Raw genomic sequence first — 16816 nt, forward strand, 5'->3', positions numbered from 1 at the left:
ATGATTTTATACTGTTCAAAATGTTTTTCAAAGAAGTCTCTTATGCTCACTAAGGTTGCATTCTTTTATTGAACACAAAGTAAAAACAGTAATGTTGTGAAATTATACTGTTTTCAGTCAATATTCAATTCAGTTTTCTATTTTAATATATTTTATATTGTAATTTATTTCTGTGAGGGCAAAGCTGAATTTTCAGCAGCCATTACTTCAGACTGGAGTGTCACATGATCCTTCAGAAATCATTCTAATATGCTGATTTTTGCTGCTCAATCAATATTTAAAATCAGCTGTGCTGATTAATATTTTTGTGGAAACCTTGGTACATTTTTCGTGGATTCTTTGATGAATAGAACGTTAAAAACAATAGCATTTTTGTATAATTTGTAGCTAAGTACTTTAGTGTCACTTTTAGTGTGTGTGTGTGTGTGTGTGTGTGTGTCTGTGTGTCTGTGTGTGTATGCATAAATAGTCTCTTAAAATATTAGATAATTTTACCTTTTGACCTTTTATGACACGGCAAGGTTAGTTCTATAGTGTTTATCAATTAATAACTCATGATATTTGTGTTTTAAGGATTGTTTTTCTTTTTTTCCCCACTTTTTACTGGATGTTTACATCTCAAGTTATTTTTGAATGTATAAATTTAAAACTATTTTAAACTTTTTAAAATTGCTTTATTATTATTATTATTATTATTATTATTATTATTGTTTGCATGTGTTTTAAATTGATTTGAAAATGACTTTTACATGTCATTGTCCCTGGTAATTAAGATTCAAACATGGTTTTCAATCATGTTTATTGATGTGATGTTTGGAATGCCAGAGTAATAAGTGATATAAAATAACTAGTAGGCCACAGCCTCTCAAAGTTCAAAACAACGGCTTTATATGATATTAAAAAAGGAGTGTGAAAGTCATTCTCGCAACCCCTTTTCCCTTCAAGGAGAGTGTATGCTAAGTTTCACCCTCAGCCCAAGACAAGCACCTTCTGCTCCTCTTATCAGCGAGCAGCAAAGCCAGCCACAGGGATTCTTTTTAACATAACAACACCAAGACTCATCACAGCTCCAGCCACGGGGGGTCTGCCACACTTCTTACCCTTTATGAAGTGTGCTCTCATCTGGCAGGCTGGACCACGGTCACCTGTCTTCACTGCCAGAGACTCATGTCAGGTCTCTGTTTCACTTCTGACCTGACACAAATACCCACTGTCCCCCACTTTGGTAAAATACCCAGGGAAAAAATGAGGATTTGGGAAAAGCGCTTGGTACCTCAAGCAGAGACATCTTAGACTGAGTGTGTGTGTGTGTGTGAGTATGGAGCAGGAAGTGAGAGCAATGATAACTGTAAATTGAATATGTCTGCCAGGCCAGATCTGTGAGGACTCTGGGGGAGCATTTGTGGAGAGAAAGGCTGGTCTTGTCCATGTTTTATAACACCACAAAATGCATAATGGAAGAGTAAAGATGGAAGAGTAAAGATAAAAGGAATATGTAATGGAACAGCTTCGGTTGACTATTTTTTGTTGCCTTTTTCACCTCAAAAGTTGTGCTTTTTTTTAGGAGAATAGAAAGGGCAACCAGTGGGATCTAAAGGGTGTTTAAAATGAGGGTCTATACAATTCTAGTTTAAGACCTTATCATATTTTTAACTTTCATCTTCAAAAAGCCTGAATAATATAAAACGCTCTTTTTGTGATGTGGTCTGTGCTTCACTGTTTATTTTTCAAATGTATTTTAATGCTGTAATTTTTAACTTTCTGTTCATCAAAGAATCCTGAGAAGAAAAGAAAGTATCAATGTTTCCACAAGTATTAAGCAACACTGATGTTTTCAACATTGATAATAATAAAGGTTTCTTGAGTTTCAAAGGAGCATATTATGATTTTCTGAAGGATCGTGTGACACTGAGTAATGTCTGATGAAAATTCAGATTTGCCATCACAGGAATATGTAACATTTTAAAATATAAGTACATTGAAAATTATTTTAAATTACAATAATATTTCACAATGTTACAGTTTTACTGTATTTTTAATCAAATAAATGCAGCCTTGGTGAGTATAAGAGATGTCCTCTTTCAAAAACATTAGAAATCTTACCAACTCAAACTTTTGAGTAGTAGTATATGGTATAGTAGTATAGTAAAAAAATAAAATTTTGTTTTAACTTGGTGATTACACTCCATGACATTTTAGAGTCATTACATTTGAACTTTCCTTTTAAATGGTATAGATAGATGTGAACATATAAATTTAAAGAGTTTGCAATTTCTCTATTTTGTCACTGAACCTGATATCACACCTAACCAAGAGAAGAAGACTGTTTCTACTGTACCCTGATTAGCCTGCAGATGCCCATATTGCAAGCATTCTCCACAATTTCTCTGTCCTGTCATCTACAGGGTCAGAAGATATGTTCCACTGAGGTTAAACAAAGCCCATCATTCACGTCAAGCTCAGGGAAACCAACAGACTCTGAAGCTATCAGGAGATAATCAGCACTAATAAGTACATAATGGCTAACAGTGAGGCCGTATTTGTGCAGATGCATCACTGCAGACCGAGCGCAGACAGCGTGACCTCTCCTTTCCACCATGCAGCAGTCATGCAGTCTAGGAGAGGGGGAGATGCCAGGAACCAACCCCCCATCCCTCTTGCTTTCTCCAGCCTGTCTGCTCAAGGCCCTCCCCTGACTGTAGACTGAGTATTAAGCCTCATGGTTTTTCTGCCATTTACTTCGAAGGCTGACGCTCCTGGGACACGGATGCTCTTTGCTTGAAGACAATGAGAGTTCTATGAAGTGAGTTCCCGGGCCGGGGTCAGGCAGGGGATATGAAAGAAGGAAGAGATGACGGCTGATTATGAGTGTTGTGGAATGGTTTGGCAGAGATTACTGGCATTGTCAGACGCAGTGAACTGCCGGAGCACGAATAAATCGCTCCGCACCTCATGTGTTTTCATTTTGTCTGATTCCAGAACAACAAACAATGCAGAAACATAAAAGTCCATGTCAAACCATAATGGGACCCAAAAACACAAGCTACATTGTATGCAGATGATGTAAGTCCATCATGTCGTACCAGGCCAAGAAAACAAGAGCCATATAGAAGTGTTGATCCCAAGTAGTAGGAATATTCCCAGAGGGGATTTGTATTTCTCTTTTTTCATTTATTGCACAAATAAAGCATATACTGTAGTTATGCTTCACTTCGCAGACTATTCATCATGTATGTCTTTGATATTCACAGAACTCATCCACTGTAATGCATAAACATTCTCACACTCACACAGCCTTGTTTGGAGGTCTTAACGTGCCTTTAGTGGTGAAATCTCAGTGAGTGGGTCATGGGATCATGTGTTAACACACCCACACATGCAAGCACTCCGAGCTCTGCAGAACATGCATGTCTTCTGACAGCGTTTGGCTGCTTTCAAACTCTTCATGGTCACTCCATGTAAACAAAGGCTTTTTTTTGGTTGGGGCCAAATGTGTTGAAGCCACCCGCTTCGAGGGAGGGGGTGGGTCAGCAAAGGAGGGATTGAGAAAGAAATAAAGAGAAAGAGCGAAAGGGCTTGGAGGGATTTTAGGTCTGGGTAATTGCAGCTCAGAGGAGATTGCTTTTGATCTCTGAGGTGTCCAGTCTTGGGCTGAACATGCCATGTTACAGAACGCTCGCAGTGGATCAAGAGGTCAGATTCAGGTGAACAGAGAGAGAGAAAGAGAGAGAGATAAGAGGGAAAGTGCTAAATAGGATGCTTCTGAAAGAATAGCACTTGGAAATTAGCTAATTTCTACCATGCCACAAGTTTTCAGCCCGGTTCGTAGGTATAGAGTGGATTATGTACTGCGCTGCAGTGCAGTAACCCCAGATGGAGTTTAACCGAGCGAGCCTGCTCTGGGCTCACAGCTCTTTGAACTCAGCCTGTGCAGAGCTTCAACTGGGTTAATCGTTATTAATTTTTAATGCAACATAAAAAAATGTTCCAGCACAGAGCAAAATCAAAGACAGAGCAACACCCCTCAGCCCTCATGCCCTCTGAAATATGAAGAGAGAAAACAGTGATGACCATATTATGTAGTATTTTGTGTGTCAGTGTGTGTGTGTGTGTGTGTGTTGACAGTCATGAGGATGGTGAATCTTCTTCATGTCATACTGTATATTTTTAGGGAGAATATAAGTCTGTGTGATTGTAGTTTCATGAGCGTTAGCAGGCAACTCGCAGAAACTTATTGTGTAGTTGATCATTGTGAACTTTGTAAGGGAACAGAAAGGGACATTTTTAAGGAACTCGTTCATCGTACAGGTCAAAGAGTTTGTAGATAATGCAATTGCCAATCCTGTCAGCTGGTGAATTGAATAATTTCATCATAGAGAAGGGCTGAATTGCTTTGCCAGGCTGCCATGTTCTGTGCTCGGGGCGTTAGAGCTCAAACAGCATGGCTAAATACCCGGCCAAACATGTCGTTCTTCAAACAGACTCAGGTAGTAGAGCTGCTGGATCCCAGCCAGGCATCAGAATTAAGAGTTATTGTGCTCCAGTGGCAGCACTTCGCTAGGACCTCAGAAGAGGACTCATAAGCAGCCCCACCTGGGCCCAGAGCTTGACCGCAAGCAACTGAAATATGACCCCAAAGTCCCCAGCCCTATTTCAATATCACTCCGAGACAACTTTATTTCAGTCTATAAATCAAGAAAGCGGCAAGTTCAGCAGTTTGATTGGCCTGAAGCGCTTCTTCATCTTGTATTCCATTTTTAGTTTTGTACAGTTTCATGCTTGAGTGGTCGAGAGCACCCAACCCCCCCCCCCCCCCAAACCGATCCCCCCCCCCCCCCCCCCCCAGTATACCGTTTCGCAAAGTAAACCGCACTGCAACTTGGAGCGCATCTAATTGAGGTGAATTGTCTTTGATTACTTACAGTTCTGAAAATGAGCACTTGTTTGTAGCTACAAGTCTAAGCTGATAAAATATTAAACCAGGAGGCTGAAGGAGCCACTTGTTGGGGGGAAAAGGCTGGAAACAATTTGCGATGCTACCAAATTAAAGTTGTTCAGCACCAAGGGTAATTTAATTATCATTCTTTAAATGTTTGAATGACTTCGACCTCTGCGGGGCTCTGGGGTCACGCAGGTGTATTTACTTAAGCTAATTTAGAATCAGTAACATGAAACAAGCCCTCAAATCAAACAGGCCTCTTCTATCCCGTATCTTGTTTCCACGTCCTGAAATTGGCTCTCAGTGTTTGGATGGAAAACTCAATTATTATTTCTTTTCATATCATTAGCCGCCGTGTTCTAATGAATAAATCTGTTCGGGTTTCTTATTAGCCCCTAGAGTAAACACTTTGGAGATGAGTTTGACAGATAGAAAAAATAAAGAGTGGGAGGGGGTAGAAAACGGAGGAAGAAAGAGAAAACAGACATGTGGTGAGTGCTGACGGCCGTGCAGGGCTCCCAGGCCGGAGTGTGAATGGAAACAGGTGTGTCGCTGATTGTGTGGTGGGTCTGTGTGATGCCTATGTGGCATGTCTACTGGCTGGGTGTTTTGGGTCAATGGAGCACATCTGGTACTAGTCACAACAGAGTGCACACGTTCCCGGGCCCTGATCCGCCCCGCGAGGCTCACATCTGGGTTAGCTCTCGGGCTGCATGGGAGATGGATGGAGGGGGCTGGTGGGGATTTTGGGAGATGCTCCAGGTGCTTTTTTTTGATGGACATGTCTAGTCTGCCCCCAAGGGTTGCCCCGTGCCGGGTGAGTGACTTCTTCTCCCATCATGCCAGGGTTTGGATGCAGCTGGTGGGAGCACTCCACTGATAGCTTTTGTTCTCCTCATGTTTTTTATGCACTTGGGAGACAAACATCCTATTGTTGGATCAAAAATAGTGATGTTATTATACCTAATGTGTGATATTTGAGTTATGGCCAAATTAGTATATCAGTTTTGTTGTAAATGTTTCTTTGAAAACATGCTTCTGTGAACATAAAGCAATCTGGCCTTCTAAAGGACTTCGCAATGGGTTTTAGTTGGTCACATGGATTTGCCGTATTGGCCAACAGAAAGCTGCTTGGTCTGTTGTCTATTGTCAATGGTGTAGCAATGTATGAAGCACAACGCAGACAGAAGTCACTTTCAAACCAAGCAGCTTTCAGCTGGTCAACATAATGAATTCACATGATCAACTCAAACCTGTTATGAAATTCCAGATCGCATGGAAAATAGTTGTAAATATTAATGGGAAACAATGAAGTCAGCACACATGTCCACCTTCAAGGTGCTTGTATTGACCACTTTCTTCATCAGGACATTTGAACTTGCTGACCTTTAACTCTGTTCTACCTTATCTGCCTTTAAAGCCCTTTGTGTTACGTTCTATAATCCTCATGGTTAATTACGTGATGTGACTGACCACACACTCACTGAAAGTAGTCTTCCATACACAACAACTGGCTGTGTATTGGAGCCCTGCACTTCAGCCATCAGTGTGTTTATAGGTCAGGTTTTGCCTACATTCTAGGAACCAGCCAATGATTCCCAAGATGAAAACAGCCCCGTAAATCTACTAAATAGAAGAATTAAATTAAAATCTAAAAAAAGGTTTTCTTTGATTAACTCTGTTCTACCTTATCTGCCTTTAAAGCCCTTTGTGTTACGTTCTATAATCCTCATGGTTAATTACGTGATGTGACTGACCACACACTCACTGAAAGTAGTCTTCCATACACAACAACTGGCTGTGTATTGGAGCCCTGCACTTCAGCCATCAGTGTGTTTATAGGTCAGGTTTTGCCTACATTCTAGGAACCAGCCAATGATTCCCAAGATGAAAACAGCCCCGTAAATCTACTAAATAGAAGAATTAAATTAAAATCTAAAAAAAAAAAAGCCAAAGGTTAGTTAGGTTTAAGGGTGAGGGGTAGAAATTAATATCAGTGCAGTATAAAAACAACAGAAGTCAATGGAAAGTAAAATAACAGTAAAAAAAAAGAAAGAAAAAAAGTTCTGAGTGCTGGTATTACTATACTTGTGAGAAATAAAATTATAATGCAAATGTAAAGAAAACTTAAAGAAAAATGAATAAATGCTTTAAATGTCAACAAGTTTCTGTGAGGTTTAGATTAAAATACATTTCATTTTTGGTATGTGTTTATCAGGTCCTCAAATGTCTTCCAAAATGTCAATATTGAAGCACTCGCTATAAAACATACTGTATATTTTTGGTCTGCCCACAATTTTTGAAACACATGAAACTACAATTTTTATCAAGAGAAACTTGATAAAAATCAAGAGAACCCCCCCCCCCCCCCCATCTATCATAAATTGTATTTATGATAGATAAAATTTCTATCATAAATACAGCTAACATCTTTTATAGAGTTGCATATACAAAATGGTTTAGTCTTTTTCTTTAAGTTTGAATTTTATTAAATGCTTTCACTTATATTAACTGTTGAGTATTTGTCATGAAATATGGCAATAAACTTAAATACATCAGCAAAACATATACATACTGTACATATTCTAAAGTCTGTGTTTTGTTTGTGTTTTATGTGGTTTTTGTTCATTGTTGCACTTTTAGAATGTGCAGCTTATTTTAAATGGGAAGTAGATGGAATTGCAAACAAAAACATACCAACACCCGCATATATCTGATATTCCTTTGAAACTATGCTTGAAATAATTTTTGTTTTATGTTCCACACTCTATTAATCTCAGTAGCACAATAAGAAATGTTTTATTCCCTCAGCATTCAGACATCGCTCATAGCACCTACTTCTACATCTCTGCATTGGCACACTCAAAATACCGTTAAAGGGCTGTTTTTCAATAGCCAAAATGCCCTGCACGCAAGTACAGAAACTGAGAATCAGCCAATGTGTACAAATATGTCTGTGGGGAGTGCAGTTATGGCTGAGGGTCTTTGAGAACTGTTTCCTACTCTCTCTGGAATGACATTAGTTTAGCTCATAAGTGAAGTTGCTGAGGCACCTTATTTATGCATGTTCTGCTTTCAGCAGCCGACACAAATCCAAAGCATGAGTGAGCAGCCCTCTCCGCTTACAAAGGAATCCAAACAAATTACCACACGTGTTATGGTGACAATTACAAAGCGCTATACAGAAAGTTCAGTCATTTCCTTTTCTCCCTCCCTCATTCTGTTTTGCTTTCTCCCTCTCTCATTACCTCATCTTGTACTTTGATTGTGTAAGGAATGTAAATGAGAGCTTTGACTCTGCCAAATGTAACATTGCGAGCACTGTTGCACAAAACAGTGCCATCTATCCAATTAAGACGATGAACAAAATCACAAGTAGTGAAGAGAATAACTTCTGAAAATGTGCACAAACATGCCCAAACACAGTATCTGAAAACCCCAACAAGAGACTTGCAGCTCTCTCAAGAATCTGCCACTCATAGAAAGCATAAGCCTTTTTGGCCCTTTGGAGTTACTCCATGGAATTTGAGTTCTAGGAGTTGCTCCATGTTAAAAATGATAGCAATTAAATTTTGGTTGGGTGAGGCACTTGGAAAAGATATTTCTGCTCCCTCCCTGTTATCTCCTTTTTAAGAAACATGCACATGAGTGGTTTTCTGAGCACTTAGGGGTCATTCATGGGCCTTGTTTGGCTTTTGCTTACTTGGTAATTGAAGGAGAAATGTTTGTAGTTGAATTTGTACTGTATTTTATGAAGAACTTATTTAGTGTGTTCTTTAGATTTGCAGGTTCTGCTGTAAAACCGGTATTTCATTTCACTCAAATATGACTGAAACTTCATTGCACATAATAGAAAAATGGGAACTCAGCAGATTTCTTGTTCTCAACATCCTTTGCTTGAGACTGCATAAAAAAGCTTGTGTACAAGATTAATATTGGGGTGATGTTACTGTTTAACGTTTAAGTTATGTTGGGATTTAAAGGGGTTTCTGTTATGTTGGAGATTTGGGGGTTACCATTCTGCTGAAGAGCAGAGCTCCTGGTTAGGGCGAGGATGGGCCACAGAGTATTAAGATTATATATGTTACATCTTTCTTTATTTGAGAAGCAATAAATGTGCACATGCCAGAGCAGTGATAGTCTCTTTGCTAGTTACTTTGAATTAAATGTACTTTGTTTCCTGAAATGAAATACCCTAAGTTAACTGGTTGGGTTTTACAGTCTTTTGAATCTGACAGCTCTTTGTCCATGCCCTCACGGGGTAGTAAACTATCCCTCGGATGCATACTTCAGAATTCTGATGGAAAACAGTAGGTCATCTGTGAAATAGTCACCAACTATTTTGTGAATATTGTGTGTTCTGTATTTTGACATGCTGCTATATACAGGGGAGAAGACATATTCTGATGCAAAGATTAACTGTCAGCGAGTCAGTTGTTTTGGTTACTCTTTATTTCGATAGTCCACTTTAGACATTCTACTAACTATAAGTAACTTTGTTACTATATGTCAACTAATTCTCATTAATTTGCATCTACATGTCTACTAACTCTCAGAGTAGACTGTTAGGGTAGGTTTAGGATTAGTAGAGTAAGTTGACAAAGAAAGTGTTAGAAGATATTAAGCAAACAGTCTACTAATACTCTACTAACTGCTAGTTGACATGTAGTTGCAAAGTTACTTACTGTTAATACCAAACACAGTATCTGAAAACCCCAACAAGAGACTTGCAGCTCTCTCAAGAATCTGCCACTCATAGAAAGCATAAGCCTTTTTGGCCCTTTGGAGTTACTCCATGGAATTTGAGTTCTAGGAGTTGCTCCATGTTAAAAATGATAGCAATTAAATTTTGGTTGGGTGAGGCACTTGGAAAAGATATTTCTGCTCCCTCCCTGTTATCTCCTTTTTAAGAAACATGCACATGAGTGGTTTTCTGAGCACTTAGGGGTCATTCATGGGCCTTGTTTGGCTTTTGCTTACTTGGTAATTGAAGGAGAAATGTTTGTAGTTGAATTTGTACTGTATTTTATGAAGAACTTATTTAGTGTGTTCTTTAGATTTGCAGGTTCTGCTGTAAAACCGGTATTTCATTTCACTCAAATATGACTGAAACTTCATTGCACATAATAGAAAAATGGGAACTCAGCAGATTTCTTGTTCTCAACATCCTTTGCTTGAGACTGCATAAAAAAGCTTGTGTACAAGATTAATATTGGGGTGATGTTACTGTTTAACGTTTAAGTTATGTTGGGATTTAAAGGGGTTTCTGTTATGTTGGAGATTTGGGGGTTACCATTCTGCTGAAGAGCAGAGCTCCTGGTTAGGGCGAGGATGGGCCACAGAGTATTAAGATTATATATGTTACATCTTTCTTTATTTGAGAAGCAATAAATGTGCACATGCCAGAGCAGTGATAGTCTCTTTGCTAGTTACTTTGAATTAAATGTACTTTGTTTCCTGAAATGAAATACCCTAAGTTAACTGGTTGGGTTTTACAGTCTTTTGAATCTGACAGCTCTTTGTCCATGCCCTCACGGGGTAGTAAACTATCCCTCGGATGCATACTTCAGAATTCTGATGGAAAACAGTAGGTCATCTGTGAAATAGTCACCAACTATTTTGTGAATATTGTGTGTTCTGTATTTTGACATGCTGCTATATACAGGGGAGAAGACATATTCTGATGCAAAGATTAACTGTCAGCGAGTCAGTTGTTTTGGTTACTCTTTATTTCGATAGTCCACTTTAGACATTCTACTAACTATAAGTAACTTTGTTACTATATGTCAACTAATTCTCATTAATTTGCATCTACATGTCTACTAACTCTCAGAGTAGACTGTTAGGGTAGGTTTAGGATTAGTAGAGTAAGTTGACAAAGAAAGTGTTAGAAGATATTAAGCAAACAGTCTACTAATACTCTACTAACTGCTAGTTGACATGTAGTTGCAAAGTTACTTACTGTTAATAGAATGTCTAAAGTGGACTATCGAAATAAAGTGTTACCGTTGTTTTAACTAAAATTATGTGTGGCTTTCACCTGCCCTGCTAAATAAAATGTATAAACAATTTTGTTTACTAACTAAGTTTGTGGTTTGTTGTATTGTAGAATAGAGAGTAAGAATATTTCCCCTGAGTCCCTGAAGTAGTATTAAACTAATAATCAACATAGTTTTGTTTAAAGGATTATGCAGAAATGTTTGGTCTATTTGGTTTATCGGCTCTTCGTCTGAAACATTTAGCCAGTCATTTGTTAAATAAAATGGCATTGTAGTAGACAAGTCCCTGAGCCACTGCCACCCTGCTTTTGCCTCACTCCATTGTTTGTGGATCCCGAATTTTGATCCAACATCTGTTTCACATGGCATATTGGCTTTTCAGATGCAGGGTCCCTGAAGACATGAGCTCTCGACCCAAATGTGTTTTCAAATATAACTCTGCAGTTTGGTTGGGGGGTTTTAAACACAAGCAAAATCAGTAAACTGATTTAACTCAAATCTAGATCACTTTTACAAGTTGTACGAAGGATGTGTGTTTAAAGAATATTAATGTTTCACGTTTGTGAGAGTGTACTGATAAGTGCCACTGCTCTCTCTGACTTCAGTAGCTAGGTCAGCGCACAGCATTGCAGTAAGACCATCATGGTGTGGTCAAACTTGAGCAGACTAATCCTGCTGCTCTAAGCGTTCAAAGCCCAGCACCCAGACATGAATATTTGGCAAAAAGAAGGTCATTGGACTAATCTAGACAGCACTATTTTCATTGGCCACCGGGGTTCAGTCAGCAAGACCTGGATGTGAACTTTTGAACCCTCTGCACAATAGCAGTAATACCACTTCACTTTAATGCTGTTCAGTGTTACCTTTAAGCCTCCAGTAAGCAGGATTTTAAAAAATAATGTCCTTACACAGACTGTTTATCCAAGATACCCTATATCCCTCCACCCCACACTAACACACACAGTCATACCCATTCAGATACACACTCAAATTAAAGCACACACATACATTCACCCTTACGCACTCGCAGACCAGCTAATAGGGTAGTTTGAAATAGTGCCAGCATAAGCATACACCCACTTTACCCTTGGTTGACTTTAATGGGGTTAAAAATATTTTCCCTTCACCAGTGTACACATTAATAATGTGTCTGACAGATTTGTACAATTGAGGGAGACGGGGCCTGAGCAAAAAGTCCAATTAATTGGGCCTACCCCAGCGTTTCCTTGGGTCACCTTGGGTTAGCTGTCCTATGTTTTCCAGGTCAGGTGTTTGGGGGTATGTGTGTGTTTGGGTATGCACCTTCTGGCCGTGTGTGAGTGTGTTTGTGCTATGGCTTTATTGTTGTCAGCAGTGAAAGTGTGTTTCAGTATGTTCTAGGACATTGAGAAACCCACCATGTGGACAGTCCAGCAAGCTTGTATAACAGCTGTTTGCCGCTGGCCCATCTACAGCATTTGGCACTGTCATTCACAGCATATATGTACCATTTTCAATTAAACTGAGAATCTGTTTCCAATTCAATTGTTGAATTTTAATTGGATTTGAATTGATGCAGCAAACAGGATTTAGAATTGTGCTCTGGGCGCCCCGAGTCCTAACTCGTGGACTTTTCCCGAACATGTCCCCCTCTCTCTACCACTTTGATTTCTGTCACTCTTTGCTATCCCATCTCAATAAAGGCTAAAACCTTTGAATATACAGAGGTAGAATTAAATTAATTAATATAACCATTACCTGTGTTGAAATTCTGGTGAACTTCCTGTGAAGTGTGACAATTATATGCTAATTCATAATCATGAATTGAAAGGAAGCCAATTCTTCTATTCAAAATGTTGCACCTTAACCTGGGGATGCAGTTTTTTTTTTTTTTTTACACCTGCTTTAATTGAAATGTTTGAACCATCTTGGTATTTCAGGAATGCTTTGCATTTTTGATCCACTATCAATTGGATTTGTATGGATGGTTGTTTAACAATGTTAATCAATTTTCTTACAAACTCAACACAGGCTTGTATTTAATGTTGTTTGTATCACAGATTTCTCCATCTTGGCAGATAACAAAGGCTGAAGTAATATGATGATTACTGGAATGTTAATTATTTTTTAGTGTTAATAAGTCAACTATCTATCTATTCTTTTAACACAGAACACAGCAAAATACCTTATAGGTAGTTCCTCTGGGTCAAAAAAAAAAGTTAGGGACAATGAAAAGCATATCAGTTGGCACTGGGGAACAAAAAACTCAAAGTGCTGCTCTGTTGTTCCCCCCCCCCCCCCCCCCCCCCCAAGCTCTAGGGAGAATTCCTGCGTTCTTGTGTGTTTAGCTTCAAGCATCTTTGTTTAGATATGGGCACTGCTGATGCCATTGCAACTAGAAGCAGCCAGGGGTCAACTGCTCTGTTTTCAAACTTATGTTATAGCTTTCAGTCTTTCCTTCTTGCTTTTGACCACCTGTGCCCATAACAGGAAACATACCGTAGGTCTTAATGCCCTAATGCAAGCCTCACATTATTATTTCACGTATGACACATTGTCAGACTGACAGGTATCTCTGGAGTTGACTAGTTGAATTTCTAGTTTTTGGTTGGTCCTAGTTTTCTGTTATTTTTATATGCTCCTTGTTTCCTACTCCTAATCTGTTTGTGTGGACACAAGAGCAAAATGTCTCCTTGAGTTTTGTTCAATGTTGCATCCTGACAGTTGATCGAAAACTCTGGGACTGACATCTGTCAGTAAGATGGATGGATAACTCCTTGCCTGTAGGCTGGTTTTCATGACTCCTCATTTCTTATCAAGTTTCGGGTGATGGAGTGAACTATGTGCATTGTGAAGTTTGGTTCGTGTCGAAGGTTGATAAAGAAAAATGCCCTGAGGCTGGAAATAAGATCAGGTTTACCGCAGCTGTCTCTCGTACCAACTGCGGTCAAAGGTCACGGAACAACATTATAAAGATTCTTTTGTAATTGCCAGAGAAACCAAAACAAGGTTAAGAAAGCAAGCTATTTGTTTCCACTTATTGGCTATAGAATGGCAATGAGTGAGGTATTCAAAGCCCCCTGACCTTGTCAAATGAAAATTAAACAGAGCTGGTTTGGAACAAAAATATCTTTTTGAAGTCTTGCGGAGCAAGTTAACACACAATCTTAATCTACCATTAAAAATTAAAATAAAAAATGTTGGGTTTTGTTTTCATCACATTACACTACCATTTAAACGTTTGGAGTTAGTAAGCTTTTTATTTTTTAAGAAATGTTAACATTTTTATTCAGCAAGGATGCAAGATCAAACGTTATTACAGACAGTATAGAGTGTTATATTGTTACAAAATATTTCTGTTAAAAAAAAACTCTCTCTGCCCCTCAAGGTTTCACACTCTTTCCTTCTCTCTTCTGCTCTCATTATAATACAATATCCGGTCAATGCTGTTAACAGGTATCACCTCATGCACTAGTCTTAACGTTACTGTCCACCACCATGTTTCATTAAACACTTGCATTATGTCAGCTCAAGGCTCCATATATTTTATATACTTTACATTTGTGGAGAAAAAAACAAACAAACAAAACAAAGACTTCTTGTCCTGAAGGATTTCAGTAAAAGCCTTAAGCTTGATGAAACAATTAAATAAAATGATGATTGTGTACTTACTTCCATAGCAAATGAAAACAGCAGCAGGGAAATTCTGAAATGTTCAAAAGTTGCTTGTTCTTTTGTATTTATTTGTTAAATTACACCAGAATTAGTCTTTGATGAATTCAAACGGTAGCTCATTTTTGATCAAATATAAAAAGTGACTTTATGAAACTGAGAAAATATAATCTCTTGCTTTTATGATAGGAGAATCCCTAAATATTACATTGCGTTCACCATAATCAGATGGAAATATACAATAAATCACCACAAATAAATGATTCAAGGACAATTAGTAATAATAAAAAAACAAATCTCTTCAAAATCCGTTTATAGCTTTTGAACACTGATCTGTATAGTGCACAGGTTTAAATACTGTATCTGATTGTACAACTTAGCTCTCCATTCTTACATGAATAATGAATATGCCCTCTTCTTTCTATTTCAGTCTATCTAGAATCTGCTGCTCTTGTTTTGCTGAGGGCAGAAAACCCCTGTAAGGTTTGGGCGAGCCTGCTCTCTGTAATATTTTCAATAAATGAGAGAGAGAGAGAGAGGGAGACGAAGGTGGCCACAGACTGCCAGCTCAGCCAAACAAATTCAACCACTCGTGAAATCTTTGTGAATCAACTCCTAATGTAACCTAATGCCATAACAGGGGGTTAGAGCAAACAGGGGAAATGCAGATATATATTCATGCCTGACAGGAGACAGAGAGAGTCAGAAATACAAGAGATGGTTATATTTTTTTATGTTTGGACATGTTGAAGATGCTTGTTACGGATATAATTATGATGTCCTGGCATGGCAGCATGGCTGAAATCAGCCCCAGTGTGGTTTATTTGGATAGCAGCCATACTGGAGATATGCAAACTTGAACAAACAGCACTGACCCGAAAGCACAATTTTTTTACTTATAATTAGTCAAGGTTGGGTGAACATCACTATTATTGCTATTGCTTTTGTAAACCCCCTATACTGACAATTAAAATATTAAAACTGAGGAGAGGTGTGCTGTTATTTATTTTATTTTTATTTATTTTTATCACGAGACTTAGTATATTCACTTGGCAGATTATAAAATTATATAGATTATAAAACAGATTTACATTAAAGGAGTGACCTAAGTCACATGAAGAGACTTTATACCTCAAACCATGTTGCCTAAAAATTGCCTGATTATTTATAGTCAGGCTTGCAATTTTCATCTGGTGGACAGCAAAAATAAATAAATAAATTTGTATATTTATTGTATATTGTATATTTTATGTATACCTGTATACAGTGAGTGTGTATATATACAATGTATATATACAGTGAAATACATAGAAAAGGACCTAGGTATTGCCAGTAGAGTAAAATTACTGAACATAAAGATAGGAGCCTGATAAAGATGCTCATTTCAGATGAAAATTTCAGATGGCACTTAGAGGCTTTTGCAAATTAACTCTTCATATATACATTGTATATGTACATATGTTACATTGTATATCATGAATATCATATAGTGATCTTTGATCTATTATGGGAGGTGTAACCTTTGAATTATCAGTATAGCACGGTCTGCATTGAGGACACTGCTCCTCTGTTCTCCGTTTCATCCATTTACTCATGTGTGGTCATTGAAACCCGTTCCAGAGTGACTGCAGTCAGGACTAAATGCATTCATGTGACTCCTTAAATTCCTAGGCCTCCTGACAAAATGGCATATAACATGATATAAATAAATTTTCTTTATCAGACCATTCTGATAAGCAGATAATCTGCCAATGCAAAGGAAAGAGTAAAATATCATTCTGATCTGTAGTCTAGACTACACTGTAAAAAAAAAACGGATAATGTACCAGGATAATTACCAGGATATTTTCTGTTAAATTTACGGACATTTCCTTTCAATTTAAAACAGAAAATTCTCTAAATTTACATTATCTCCTTTACCATAAACGGACAATCCGTTATGCAGAAATTTCTACAAAATTATAGCATAGGCCTATCTTTAATAGCAAATAAATCCAGCACAATATATACAAATTGAACATGGTTTATTTTTACCTCATGTAAACATTCTTAAAAGTGCATTCAGTGGCTTTTGTTTGCCTTAAAGGCACAATATGTAAGATTTTTTAAGTGGTCCAAAAACCACTAGAACAGTGTTATATATTTTGCAGACGTGTGTATATACATTATCCCAAATGTTTCGAAGAATGTTTAAATCCAGAGAAATAAGCAATTTTAACTAGTGACA

The 16816-nt window shown here is 38.0% G+C and overlaps 1 long non-coding RNA gene across 1 annotated transcript; it reads right to left on the reverse strand.

Moving 5' to 3' along the window:
* Positions 1–421: 421 nt before the first annotated feature.
* LOC107567416 (uncharacterized) lies at positions 422–16024 on the reverse strand. Its single transcript, XR_001606645.1, has 3 exons — positions 15937–16024; positions 14936–14946; positions 422–439 (listed from the first exon to the last, which is right to left on the reverse strand). It is a non-coding gene; the product is annotated as an uncharacterized lncRNA (long non-coding RNA).
* Positions 16025–16816: the final 792 nt, after the last annotated feature.

The sequence above is a fragment of the Sinocyclocheilus grahami genome, unplaced genomic scaffold (assembly GCF_001515645.1).
Source record: "Sinocyclocheilus grahami isolate Dianchi unplaced genomic scaffold, SAMN03320097.WGS_v1.1 scaffold1157.1, whole genome shotgun sequence".
NCBI classification, from domain to species: domain Eukaryota; kingdom Metazoa; phylum Chordata; class Actinopteri; order Cypriniformes; family Cyprinidae; genus Sinocyclocheilus; species Sinocyclocheilus grahami.